Raw genomic sequence first — 12470 nt, forward strand, 5'->3', positions numbered from 1 at the left:
CCAGAGTTTAAGGCAGTGCTATATATGTACCACGCTTCAGCTAGACGTGTATATTTCTTCAGTTTGGTTTTTATCGAATAATCATCTCCCTCGCTTGATTTTAGACATTCCTGTACAAGCACCACAACTAAAAACTGTGCATCGCGCTGTAAGTTTCTTCCAGGAGAGCGGCCTTAATACCTTACAATGATTTGAGGTGTACATGTTTTCTTTACCCTAGTTATTGTTTGTAACTCGAACAAGGATGGCAAATGGCGGTTTAAAATGTGTCGGGTATAAGGAGAGGGAAAAAGAGAGGCAGACAGAGGGAGGAGAGAGAGAGAGAGAGAGAGAGAGAGAGAGAGAGAGAGAGAGAGAGAGAGAGAGAGAGAGCGAGAGAGAGAGAGAGAGAGAGCGAGAGAGAGAGAGCGAGAGAGAGAGAGAGAGAGAGAGAGAGAGAGAGAGAGAGAGAGAGAGAGAGAGAGAGAGAGAGAGAGCTATGCAGAGAGCGGTATCTAGGGACGCTCACTTGTATGACGCGTGTTGCTAAGACTGTAACCGTTGACGTCAGATAAACTTACCCCTGACCACTCAGGGCATGGGACACTTTGTGTTTGCCATTCTCGATTCAATTTCATATATTTTGCATGCAAGTAATTAAATTGTGTTGTGCTAAAATTAGAAACAGTATTGTTTCGTTGAAAAAGAGTCACAATCGAATGGCTTTTAAAGATCGTTTTACACAACAATTCCCCAAAGACATTTTCACTGTTTTCTTTTCATCTACACAGCCGTTCCATTGAGGTGTGGTAGAAATGGTGTATCAGCAATGATCCGGACCTTAACACGCCAGTTCTACTCATCGTGGGTCTCACAGGGCCTGAGAAACGCTGTGTCCACCTTTGTTCAGTCTTTTTTGATGTATGTCTTTTACAAATATATAAAATAACTATTTTCTAAAGGGTTAAAGGCATAAGCAGGATTTTGAAATTAAGCATAATAACGTACGTATTGATTTTTGTTTACCCCTTTGACGTTTCTTTCAAACTCTTTGGTTATCTCCCTTGGTGCTGAAAGAACCAGCAAAACTATGTCATCAACTTTATGACGCACAGTGCCCAAACACATATTTTGACTGTCGAAGAGCAAAACATCGTCAGCCAACCAGGAGAAAAGCTGAATGTCAAAACATCGTCAGCCAACCAGGAGAACAGCTGAATGTCAAAACATCGTCAGCCAACCAGGAGAAAAGCTGAATGTCAAAACATCGTCAGCCAACCAGGAGAAAAGCTGAATGTCAAAACATCGTCAGCCAACCAGGAGAACAGCTGAATGTCAAAACATCGTCAGCCAACCAGGAGAACAGCTGAATGTCAAAACGTCTTTTCAATTTCTACTCTGCACAGAACTCAGTTCAATGTGATTATTGTCGTCTTTGTGTGAACTTGACGTTGAATGCCAGAGTTTAAGGCAGTGTTATGTGCCATGTCTAAGCTAGACGTGTAATTTTTTCAAGTTTGGTTTTATCGAATAATCATCTCCCTCGCTTTTTCAGACATGCACGTACACGTATCATAAATACAAAATAAGTGTGCTTTAATCTGAACAGTTCTTCAAGGAGAGTGGCCTCAATATATGTTGCAATGATTTCAGGCGTAAATATTATCTGTACTCGAGATATCTAATGTAACTGGAACAAGGATGGCATTTGGCGTTTTCAATTTTGTCGGGTATGGGGAGAGAGAAATACAGAGACAGGGAGAGAGAGGAGAGAGAGAAAGGGTGAGAGTGAAAGGGAGAAAGAGAGGGACAGAGATAGATGGGGAGAGAGAAATACAGAGCCAGGCAGAGAGAGGAGAGAGAGAAAGGGTGAAAGTGAAAGGGAAAAAGAGAGGGACAGAGAGAGATGGGGAGAGAGAAATACAGAGCCAGGGAAAGAGAGGAGAGAGAGAAAGGGTGAGAGTGAAAGGGAGAGAGAGAGGGACAGAGAGAGATGGGGAGAGAGAAATACAGAGACAGGGAGAGAGAGGAGAGAGAGAAAGGGTGAAAGTGAAAGGGAGAAAGGGAGGGACAGAGAGAGATGGGGAGAGAGAAATACAGAGCCAGGCAGAGAGAGGAGAGAGAGAAAGGGTGAGAGTGAAAGGGAGAAAGAGAGGGACAGAGAGACATGGGGAGAGAGAAATACAGAGCCAGGGAGAGAGAGGAGAGAGAGAAAGGGTGAGAGTGAAAGGGAGAAAGAGAGGGACAGAGAGACATGGGGAGAGAGAAATACAGAGCCAGGGAGAGAGAGGAGAGAGAGAAAGGGTGAGAGTGAAAGGGAGAAAGAGAGGGACAGAGAGACATGGGGAGAGAGAAATACAGAGCCAGGGAGAGAGAGGAGAGAGAGAAAGGGTGAGAGTGAAAGGGAGAAAGAGAGGGACAGAGAGACATGGGGAGAGAGAAATACAGAGACAGGGAGAGAGAGGAGAGAGAGAAAGGGTGAGAGTGAAAGGGAGAAAGAGAGGGACAGAGAGACATGGGGAGAGAGAAATACAGAGCCAGGGAGAGAGAGGAGAGAGAGAAAGGGTGAGAGTGAAAGGGAGAAAGAGAGGGACAGAGAGAGATGGGGAGAGTGATTGAGAGATATGGAAAGAGAGAGAGAGAGAGAGAGAGAGAGAGAGGGGGAGAGAGAGAGAGAGAGAGAGAGAGAGAGAGAGAGAGAGAGAGAGAGAGAGAGAGAGAGAGAGAGAGAGAGAGAGAACTTTGAACTTTGAACTTTATTTATTTATCGAGGGTAACAGAATAAGCAAAATATACATGCTTTTTTTCGTCCGGCCCTCGCCCATTGAGGGTAACTCGATTAATAACAAGAAGAAATAGAAATTAAGTTAATTACAATACAATGTATATAATTAACATGTCAAACAGACATTCAAAATGCATTATGAATATCAAGCAATGATGTATTATTATCACATAATTATTTACTTGTTTCCAAGAGAAACAGCATATACATTTCTTTGAAGGAAGTTTCACTGAATTGCATTTTAATTAAATCAGGAATGGAGTTCCACAATAAGGCGCCAGAATAAGAAATACTTGATTTGTAAAGGTCAATTCTAGGGGTTGGGGTAATTAATTTGTTTAGTTTTATTGAATTATTCAGTTTGAAATCTGAGGCAATGAATGTAGGTGCATTCCCTGACATAATTCTATGCATCATTACACCTTTGTTATAGATGAATCGTGATTTGATAGGAAGAATCTTGAATTTTTTATAATCAGACATAGAGAGAGATGCATTTTTTAAAAGAATTAATTTTACAGCTCGTCTATGTAAAGAGCACAAGTGGTGTAAAGTGTTTGCACTTGCAGAGTCCCACACTGTGGACGCATAATCAATAGTTGATTGAATATATGCCTGAAAAAACACTTTCCGTGTGCGTAGGTCTAGAAAGTGTTTAATTTTTGAGAGAGAGAGAGAGAGAGAGAGAGAGAGAGAGAGAGAGAGAGAGAGAGAGAGAGAGAGAGAGAGAGAGAGAGAGAGAGAAGGTGACGTAGCATCATGTTCATAAGGCCTAGTCTTTCTGCAATGTTTTGCTAAATTACCCTGCAGACATTGAATGTTGGACACAGGTGTAATTTTCAAGAACTGTGGACAACAAATTGATCAAATAATATGCAAATGAATATATAAATAAATACATACAATAATAAACGATAATTACACAAAAACAAAAGATACATACATACATACAAATAAATCAATAAATCAATAAAACAAATCAATAAACACATATTTAATTAAGAGATAAACAAATAAATAAACTAATTAATAAGTTGAGAAGGTTACCCACAGAATAAATTAACCACTCAATACATCAATACATTAAGAAATTCATTAATAAATAGATCTATAAATAAATACAACTTAGGCCAAGAAAAAATGTCTAAACTGTATGCAGCATAGTGCTTGAAAATGAGTTTGGACTGCGGAGAGTTAAGACTTGTCTGTCTAGCAAACAAAAAGGCCGAACATTCAACGCGTCTTCTGAGCTGCTACTCTACACAGAAGTCAGTTCAATGTAGTCATTGTTGCCTGTGTGTGAACTTGAGTTCAAACGCAAGTGTTGGAGGCAGCACTATTTACGATTTTCTAAACTAGTCATATTTCTTCAGTCTGATTATATCGAATGATCTCCCTCGGTTTTTTTCAGACACGCCTGTGCAAGTATCATACTTAATATGTTTTGATCCAGGAGGGTTGTGAGACAATGTTAGATTTTAAGTATTTGCATCATTTGGTCTTTAATAGCCAGAAAAAAACGGTAGACTTTGTATGGCATAATTTATTTCCTTTCCCTCAGAAAGTTCTGGATAATTGAACAGAAGATATCATGACTTATTTCTACTTATATTACCAGTCAGTGTATTCGAAATAACGTGTTTACTTCCAGCTACTTTCTACCCAAAGAATACTTGAAGTGATCCTACCTGCAACAAATATGGAACAGCCGCAAGCAGGCTCTGACGTCTCTGATCTAATTATGCCTGTCAATCACAGCAGTCACGTGACCTGATACAACCAATCAATCACCAAACGTGATGAAAATTCCTAGCTGTGTGGATCACACAACAATCGATGTATTTTATTGGGATGCATTCACACAGCAAATCTCAAACAGTTGAACTTGCATTTACATTGTTTGGCTTATCAACTCTCAAACAGTTGAACTAGCATTTACATTGTTTGGCTTATCAAATCTCAAACAGTTGAACTAGCATTTACATTGTTTGGCTTATCAAATCTCAAACAGTTGAACTTGCATTTACATTGTTTGGCTTATCAACTCTCAAACAGTTGAACTTGCATTTACATTGTTTGGCTTATCAAATCTCAAACAGTTGAACTAGCATTTACATTGTTTGGCTTATCAACTCTCAAACAGTTGAACTTGCATTTACATTGTTTGGCTTATCAACTCTCAAACAGTTGAACTTGCATTTACATTGTTTGGCTTATCAACTCTCAAACAGTTGAACTAGCATTTACATTGTTTGGCTTATCAACTCTCAAACAGTTGAACTTGCATTTACATTGTTTGGCTTATCAACTCTCAAACAGTTGAACTTGCATTTACATTGTTTGGCTTATCAACTCTCAAACAGTTGAACTTGCATTTACATTGTTTGGCTTATCAACTCTCAAACAGTTGAACTTGCATTTACATTGTTTGGCTTATCAACTCTCAAACAGTTGAACTTGGATTTACATTGTTTGGCTTATCAACTCTCAAACAGTTGAACTTGCATTTACATTGTTTGGCTTATCAACTCTCAAACAGTTGAACTTGCATTTACATTGTTTGGCTTATCAACTCTCAAACAGTTGAACTTGCATTTACATTGTTTGGCTTATCAACTCTCAAACAGTTGAACTTGCATTTACATTGTTTGGCTTATCAACTCTCAAACAGTTGAACTTGCATTTACATTGTTTTGCTTATCAACTCTCAAACAGTTGAACTTGCATTTACATTGTTTGGCTTATCAACTCTCAAACAGTTGAACTTGCATTTACATTGTTTGGCTTATCAACTCTCAAACAGTTGAACTTGCATTTACATTGTTTGGCTTATCAACTCTCAAACAGTTGAACTTGCATTTACATTGTTTGGCTTATCAACTCTCAAACAGTTGAACTTGCATTTACATTGTTTGGCTTATCAACTCTCAAACAGTTGAACTTGCATTTACATTGTTTGGCTTATCAACTCTCAAACAGTTGAACTTGCATTTACATTGTTTGGCTTATCAACTCTCAAACAGTTGAACTTGCATTTACATTGTTTGGCTTATCAACTCTCAAACAGTTGAACTTGCATTTACATTGTTTGGCTTATCAACTCTCAAACAGTTGAACTTGCATTTACATTGTTTGGCTTATCAACTCTCAAACAGTTGAACTTGCATTTACATTGTTTGGCTTATCAACTCTCAAACAGTTGAACTTACATTTACATTGTTTGGCTTATCAACTCTCAAACAGTTGAACTTGCATTTACATTGTTTGGCTTATCAACTCTCAAACAGTTGAACTTGCATTTACATTGTTTGGCTTATCAACTCTCAAACAGTTGAACTTGCATTTACATTGTTTGGCTTATCAACTCTCAAACAGTTGAACTTGCATTTACATTGTTTGGCTTATCAAATCTCAAACAGTTGAACTTGCATTTACATTGTTTGGCTTATCAAATCTCAAACAGTTGAACTTGCATTTACATTGTTTGGCTTATCAAATCTCAAACAGTTGAACTAGCATTTACATTGTTTGGCTTATCAACAAATCTCAAACAGTTGAACTAGCATTTACATTGTTTGGCTTATCAAATCTCAAACAGTTGAACTTGCATTTACATTGTTTGGCTTATCAAATCTCAAACAGTTGAACTTGCATTTACATTGTTTGGCTTATGTTTCGTTGGTAATAAGGGAACAACAGATTCAGAATCAACGTCAAGGAATGATGCAAACATAAATTTGACGTACATTGAATGACAACATTTCATTTTATTCCTTGGCACTTTGACCTTGCAATGTTCAAGTGAGCAAGACAGCATTGGCAGTGAGAGGTTAAGAGTGCCTTGACATTCTGTGCACCATTCCGTCAACAAACTTGACTTTTCGGTATTCACAAACGATGAATGATGATGTGACAAAGTTTATTGCATGAATAATTATTACGTGTCATTCCCAAGACGAAGACGGTCACCCGTATATTTTTAATTCAAGAGTTTAGTTCCTCTTGCTTATTTTCAAAGGAATAAACACAATGGCTCCCGCCCTGACGGCAGTGACATAAAGAGGGTCACCAAGTATCAGTGCTGGTAGGTCAATTAGTTACATGACGCACTACCATTACAAATAGTAAAGTATGCTTGCATAGCAAGAGTTACATCAGTAACATCAAAATTGGTTTCCATGTTTTATTAAAGCTGGACGGTAAGGAAGAATCTATTGTTGATGTAAAAGAAAAAGGGCTTGGCATGATGAATTAGCGAATCCAAAGTTTTTGTTAGCGTGTATATTATATTGTACACTCACTAAACAATCAATGACTTTGAAAGTTTAAGATTGCTGCAATATATACATAACTAGACTATAATCACTATTTTCTGTTCTTGTACGCAACCATTACATCGAGGTATATCAGCAACAGAATCAGCAGACACCTGGACCTAAACACGCCGGTTCTACCCGACTTGGGTCACACATGGCCTGGGATAAGCTGTGTCCGCCATTGCTCAGTCTTTATTCATGTGTGTTTCTCACAAATCGATAACGCGTTCGTTTTCAGACAGAATGAAGGTCTAAGCAATATTTAAAATTAATGACTAGAAATGAAGGACAGAACTGCTTTTGTCGATCTTTTTATTAATTCGATGTTTCTTTCAAGCGATATGGCTAGCTCCCAATGTGTTAGCTCCCCCGGCAAAACACATTTCTCACCGTATGCAGCACAGTGATTGGACACGTATCGGGACTGTGGAAAGCGGAGACTTGACTGTATGCGGCACAGTGATTGGACACGTGTCGGGACTGTGGAAAGCTAAAACATGTCTGTCAAGCAAAGAAAAGGCTTCAACACGTCTTCTCCATTTCTCCTCTGCAAAGCAGTCAGGTCAATTCTGCCATTGTTGTCTTTGTGTCAACTTGAATTAGAACGGCAGACCTTCAGGCAGCGCTGTGTAGAACGTTTTAATACACACTTCTCTGGTCTGGTTGTATCGAATGATCCTCTCCCTCGCTTTTTTCCGACATGTTGGTACAAGTATCATACCTACAATGTATCCGCTCGTATTTGAAATTCTCGCCTAGACAAGCTGCAACATAAAAAAGCAAGTTTAATTATAATTTACGTCGTTAAGATAGTAAAGTGCCCCCTCATTTAAATTATGGACAGAGAAAAGATGGAATTTTATATTGCAGGCTGAGATTACAGATGCGCGATTTATATAATACTCAATCGCCACTTGGCTGATAACCCGTCATGTTTGTGCGGAAACTAAAAGGAAGATGTTGAGCACTATTTATTATTTTTTCAGCAATTATGAGGCTCAACAATACATGCCTATCTGTTGATTATGAAATTGTACACTGTTTATCGTATGGTTAGTCAAGACTTGCCTCTTTCTGAATACGAAACATGTTGGATCAGGCACAACGTTTTGTAAGCCTAAGCTGGTCGAAAGTAGCCGGTAATAATTATATTTTTGTGTGTGTTTTGTATTTTCCGGAAATTGTAAGGCGCTCTGAGCAGAGTTTAACCCTGGATGTATTCGCTCTAGACCTTTTATACATTATTATAACAGTATTATTGATATCCATTTTCTTCACATGTCTGATACCATGTTCCAACAGCCAGCCTGTTAGAAGTAACTCCTACTTTCACTGCTATGCACCACAGTGCTGGTACACGTGTTGAAACTGTCAAAGAGAAGAGTCGTCTGCCAAGCAAGAGAAAGGCTCAGTATCAATACGTATACACTGCATAGAAATCGACTCAATGTGTTCAATGTCGTATTAATGTTAAAATCAGCTTGACAGCGAGTGTTCGAGGCAGAGCGTGAGGTGTGGATTTCTAATTTAGACGTGCTACTTGATCTGTCGAATGATTCTCTCCCTCGATGTTTTTCAACCCCCCGCGGGTTAGGGGGAGTCCCATATTGGTTGGGACGAGAAAGAATTTACCCGATGCTTGCCAGCATGTCGTAAGAGGCGACTAACGGTTCTGTTTCTCCTTTTAACCTTGTTAAGTGTTTCGTGTATAGAATATAGTCAATAGTTGTAAAGATTTTAGTCAAGCAGTATGTAAGAAATGTTAAGTCCTTTGTACTGGAAACTTGCATTCTCCCAGTAAGGTCATATATTGTACTACGTTGCAAGCCCCTGGAGCAATTTTTTTATTAGTGCTTTTGTGAACAAGAAACAATTAACAAGTGGCTCTATCCCATCTCCTCCCTTTCCCCTATCCCATCTTCCCCCTTTCCCCGTCGCGATATAACCTTGAATGGTTGAAAACGACGTTAAACACCAAATAAAGAAGATGTTTTTCATACATGCCCGCACATATTGTGTTCTCTGGTTTAAGATTATTACGCCAGGCTGGGGTGGGGAAGGGGTGTGAGGTGGTGGGGGGATCGTCGTAGGAGTTTGTGGGGCGCAGCAAAATGGTGGTCTAAATATTCATCATTATTAGGATTCAGCTTACGAGTGATACTGGACCTATGTGAACCAAAAGACGTATTGAGTTTGTATCAACCAAAATCACGAACGTCATATAACAAGTTGACGAAAGTAGTTCGAACGGACACCTGTGTTTGATGCAAATTCAATACATCTTATGGTTCACACAGGTCCAACATCACTCGTAGGCGTACTCTGTGCTATATGACGACCATTGGAACACACATAACTTGAAGTGGGGGCCTGTTTCTCCCTGATCAAACGAATGTGTTTGAACGGAAACGCTTTTGGTAAGAACGGAGACATGCACTTTTGTACAAACGGAATCATGGCGTATATATATGAACAGAATCGGTATGTTTTCAAAAGACAAGTGATTGTACAAAAGCCATGGGTTTCTATAAATTTCTGTTCAAGCGAAATGTCGTAACAGGCAATGGTTTTGGTGATCATGTGCAAATCAGGGGTCAGATTTCATAACAGAGCGAGAAAAAGAAGAAAATGTTTAAAAAAAATCAGGCAATTCTGCCACGTTTGGCCCGCATAGCCCAACCAATTAGCTACCTAATTCTTGCAATACCACACAAGTGCGCTGCCCACAACGGAAACATCCTGCGTACGAACGGATACATCCGGTGTATGAACGGAATCAGTTAAACACCGTGATAATTGTCTGGAAAATCACCATACATCAGTGGAAATCCTGGCTGTCTCCCTCAACACATTTTGTTTAAAACTGTGTAAAGGAGGTTCATATCAAGTTTTAAAAAAGGTTTAAAGTGACAAGTATAGAAAATATTAACTTGTTAAAATCCTTCTTCTTTTTGCAGTGATAGACCTAAATGTAAACATTTCTAAATTTCTAAACACGGCGACAGCCATGTGAACTAAGACAGGGAATAAACTTGCATATATCGGTTGAAGGGATGTTACAAAAAGTTCAATGGAGTGTCTTATACGTGGCGAATGCATGCGCCACCTTGACACGGTCAGAAGTCTGCAGTTCATCTATTTCATGATCAGTGATAATTGTTCGCTGATATTAGTTATCCTTAAATGTGGCTGTGATATCCATATATATCAGTCACAATGTCGAGAAAGGAAAAATCTTACCATATCAGGGCCTCAGCGACCGGTTTACTCATTTCCTGCGCGACATCACTTGATTGATACAGGGTGCATTTTTGACAAAATGGTTGGTTTCAGTTGTGTCATGTGACGCATGAAAAGGCCCTTAATTATGCCACAGTAACTGACGCCTATGTCAGTATGGCAGCCGGGATGTTGACGTATGAGATGTAACCACGCAGAAGGATCCCATCAGTGCGTGGTGGTTTGCGCGCGTGGGAAGGTGTCTTTATTTTATTAGATCTGAACTAGTCATCAAACGTCTCTAACGTTGCTTGTGTTGGGATGATTTCATGCGGTTTTTGCTTCGAGTCAGAGCAGATATTCTACACGCATTTCGCTTTCTGCTTCCAGTGTCTCCAGTCACGGTAGATAATACTGACACTACATGCATTTCGTGGGTTTTTTCAACCTCGTCGCAATTCATCTATTGAATTCAGTCCGATTTGTCTGTGACAACTATGCTGAATATAATCTCTATACTACAATGACACATTCTGGCAATCCCTTCACACTTTCACAATAAGGTGCAGCCTGGGACACACGCATTAACAGACACACAGTCAGACAGAGAGACAGACAGACGCACGCACTCACACACACACCCACACACATTACACACACTAACACACACACACACACACACACACACACACACACACAACCAAGCACACACATACATCACACGCACGGACGCACGCACGCACGCACGCACGCACGCACACACATACACACACACACACACACACACACACACACACTTGTTATCAGAGGCACCTTCAGTTCAGATTGCCACGTCACAGTTTCGCAAACGAACAGTACAATTGTAGTTTTGGTGGAATTCTGTTGTTGTTTTTTGTTCAACATGTGAACAACTGTTCGCTGTGTTTCCTGCTTCGTCAACTTGTGCAGTTATTTGTCTTGGCCAATGTTTATGATACGAAGGAACATGGGTGCGCTAGATATGCCCAATACCTAAAGACCGTGAAGTGGTATGTCTGTGTGCCGGATTTCAAGCAGGAGAGAATGCACACACAGAAGAGCCATGGAAAGAGACAGCGTGAATAACACAACCTTAAATACAAACTAGCGTGTGTAGAGACGTGGTGGGTTTTTATTTGTGAAAGAAAATACAAATCTTTTCATTTCGTGAAAGTGTCCTTTCAACATCTTTAACACATGGTGAAAGAATGTGTTCGAAGCCAAGACTGCGTAGAGTGTCCTTTGTGATAGAACCTTGTTGCGCGTCGTGTTCATGCAACTTGTAGCCCTTGGGGTTTCGAAAGATAGTTAACCATGTGTTGCTTTTCAAATTATGTTAGCTAGTGGTACGTTTGATTTGTCAGAAAACAAGACCAGTGCATCGACCCAGTGGTCGTTATAGTAGGTAGACAGACAGATAAGTATGAGACCAACAAAACAGATTTCTGGGAAGATATTCAGTCGCACCAATTGCTTTTAACAATTGTTCTTGATTTGTCTCACAATTATGTGTCTGTATGTCCACTGCAAGGAACATCGGTCTTGTTTTCTCCAAACATTAAAGGTTTCATTTGGTAACATTTCTTGCTGGTTAACTATTTTTGAGTTTTGCACTTCGTAATATGTCTATTGTTTGACTTGTGTGGCTTAGCAGGTGTAGAGTACATGTAGATTGATAACAATAACTAAACACATCATTTGTGTCTTATGAGAGATCCCCCCTTCCTCGAAAGAAAGGGGAAACATTTGTGGGGAAGAAGTGTAGGGACGAGAGACACATTTGAAAGCTATTTTCCTCTTTGTCTTCTCGCTGTTCCTTGTTGACAGTCTGCACTGATTTCGTTTCCATCTTTTCAGTTTACACGTCAAGAAGTAGTGGTGAGGAAAGTGGACATGAAAAGCAGTGCTGACAATATTGTTATATTCATTGCAGTCGCCACTCTCCCAGTCTACCCACTGTCACAGTCAGTGTCGTTCTGCATAGACAGTCTGGAAAGTTCCTTCGGTCGTCATCGTGTGTAGACCTGTCTCTGTGTCGTAGCGGTCTTTTTGTCACCCTGTTGTAGCAACGTGTGATCGTCACCCCACCCCTCTCTTTACCTAACCACCCCACTCCATCCATCCACCCCTATCGCTTTACTATAAGAACAGGC

Source organism: Littorina saxatilis, linkage group LG10 (genome assembly GCF_037325665.1).
Source record: "Littorina saxatilis isolate snail1 linkage group LG10, US_GU_Lsax_2.0, whole genome shotgun sequence".
NCBI classification, from domain to species: Eukaryota; Metazoa; Mollusca; class Gastropoda; order Littorinimorpha; family Littorinidae; genus Littorina; species Littorina saxatilis.